This window comes from Pinus tabuliformis, chromosome 7 (genome assembly GCF_031772625.1).
Source record: "Pinus tabuliformis cultivar Carrire ecotype Pingquan chromosome 7, CPIR1, whole genome shotgun sequence".
NCBI classification, from domain to species: domain Eukaryota; kingdom Viridiplantae; phylum Streptophyta; class Pinopsida; order Pinales; family Pinaceae; genus Pinus; species Pinus tabuliformis.
Genome location: NC_142293.1, coordinates 1480552966 through 1480555919, shown reverse-complemented (window position 1 = coordinate 1480555919; position 2954 = coordinate 1480552966).

Here is a 2954-nt window from a genome sequence, read left to right as displayed (position 1 = left end):
AAATACTCATTGGGAAGAAACTAGGCAAGAATGAGAGCTCTGACGAATTTGTGGATTTGCCTTCTATTGTGAAGACTACTATATTGGAGGAGAGTATGTTGGATTTGTTTGATGTTGATATCTTGAGGGGATTAAGAATTCCTGTAGATGATGGATTACTTCAAGCACTACAACTTGCCATGGGTTGTTGTGCACCTTCTCCATCGATGAGACCAGATATTAAGGTTGTCATCCAACAACTGGAGGAGATAAGGCCTAAGACTCATTCTGCTTTATATACTCCCACTGATACTAGGAGTGAACTAGCGCTTGCATTTTAGCTTCATGTTCATTATTTGTACTCACCTTTAAGTAGTTTTTTGCCTCTCCATTTGCATGCTTTACTTTGATTTTTTTATTTCTTTGATGTAATATTTAATGTAGAAGACATATTTCAAATCCAAGGGAGTAAATACCTCAGGATGCAGCAATGGAAAAATCCAAAATTTGCATGGTTACACCCTAGCATTAGGGATGAATTTAATTAAGTATCCACGGAGTTGAGGTATTTGAAGGTATTTCCATTTTATTTCCTTTGTGAGGACCCTGTGTTTGGCTTTAGTGTCGGGTGTTTTGTGAATTTCCCCAATCATTCAGATTTGTAAGGCAGTTGAAGAAGTACAACTGAAATTTCAGATTAAATGCCAACACAAGGTCCTCCCTGAATAGTAGGAGGACTAGTAAACATGATCTCCATTTATGTTACTTGTGTTATGCACTTCCGCATGAAAATATAGTCCCTCGGAGAATTCTATGAAAGAACAAGAGAGAAGCTTCTTGTATATGATTATCAGAAGAAAGGTAACTTGGATGACCTTCTTCATTGTAAGTTGTCATTTTGAAACCCAAGACTAAGGAAGATTTTCTCTGTTGTCTTTTCTTTCTTCTCCAAAATTAGGAAAATTGATTGGATTACATACTCCATTCATAGGATATCAATTGTACATGGATTACAAATATTCAAATAAAGTCTGGCTTTGAAAGCTGGATATATCCTCTATGACCAAAAAAATGACATTCATAGGGTCTTGTGAAATGGGTCATTTCACTGATATAACTCATGCCCTTTTGAGAGGAGAGGTAGGTGTTGGAGGGCGATAATGGGGGTTCGAACATGTTGTGAAACCCTAGGTCGGTGGCTTTATGACAAACAGGAAGGTTAACCTGTTTCACCCTAGAGCAGATAGGAGGGGTTTTACCCTTACACCCAATGGTAGAAATAGTTAAGCAGGGCAGTTTATGGAAGACAACCGCTGGGAGGTTTGACCCTTCAAGTATTTCAGTTGCGGCGATTTTTTTGGCAGTTATTGGACCTGCGGAAGATCAGGGTCAACAACTTGGGAATCGAATGGTGGAGGTTGTCGGTTAGCTGTGTTGGCGCCAACTTTTTTTAGCAGGGCTATCAACAACAGCTTAGGGATAGTAAAACAATGTGTAGCAAACGTCGTTTGCATGGATGAGGAATTAGTGGATTACTCATCTAACTCCATGGAGCCATCCCTGATATGGGTAGAAGAGACACATTAGCCGCAAGAAGGGATTCCACCGGAACGCACCTTTCACCATAGGCCTAAGTCACAACTTATAACTCTGATATGGAGGAGATGGAGGCTACCCTAAATGTCTTACGGTTTACATAACCGGGCATGTCAGTAAATGAGGATTTACTCAACCTAAGGGAGGAACAGGCTCAACCATTTTTAAATTTCCCTTCACCAATAGAACCGCAGTACTGGGCACACAAGCAACAGGGTTTTGTGTTGAATATACAGGGGGTATCATTCGTGGTGGATGAAGGCATGAGCAGTTTGGGTAATGACACTTATGGAGTGGTAAATCTAACATTTAGCACACCAGGCACATCCGGAGCTGATCTGCAAGGTTCGAGACCAGATCCGGTAGCTTGCATTTCTATATGTTTCGATGGAATCACTCGGCAAGAACTGGGGCCTGAGGACAATAGGGCTTCAGACTCGGATGATAACTAGTAGGTGGAGGATGAGCAGTAGTTGGTAGCACAAGCTCAGAGGCTAGGAGGGAATAAAAATAAAAGTGCTCAAAGGTGCATGAACAGGGGCGTCTATTGGTATTTGGTGAATGAATCAACATGGCCCAAGCTGCTTTCATAGAGAGCATAGTGCTGGTTGGAAGAGTTCGGGGCTGAAACTATACCCCTGCACGATTAAAAAGGTGGACTGTGGAGATTTGGGGTCATTTAATGGACCAGTTGCCAGTGGTTATAACCATGACTAGGGGATGGTTTGCACTCATCTTCACACAGACAAAACTAGCAAGCTGGGTTCTAACAAGATACTGGCATATTGAGATGACACTAGTGCTTCTCAAGAGGTGGTCGCCTCTTTTCGACACAGAGAAGGAAAACTTGGGGGTGGGGCCGATTTGGGTTAGACCCCAGGGCTTCCGTTACAATTCTGGTCTGAGGAAATTTTCAGATTCATCGAGATGATCTTGGCGTCTATCTGGACCATGATAGATCCTACATTGAATCTAGATGTCTGGCCATAGCCGTGATACTGGTGCACTTGGACACGAGAGAAGGTCTGGTGGAGAGTTACCAACTACAGCTGGGGGATATTATTCGTTGGCAAATTCTAGATTATGAGGGGATACCATTTCGATGCAGGAGGTGTCATGAGGTGGGACACCTATATAAAGATTGCCCGCTTATCACCAGGAATCATCATGATCCACCGAGAAGATTTGTCTCTGTGGGTACCCAGACAAATTCGAAGGTTGAATCAACTCCTGCACTGAACGTTGAGGAACCCCGGCCAAGGCGAAGAATGGATGTGGAGGCATCTCAACAAGCGGGCTCTCAGACTCCTGATGCTCGGGTCACTCGCTCACGATCAAGGGGCCCTAAATTATTTCTGGGTACTCTTAATTCCTCTCCC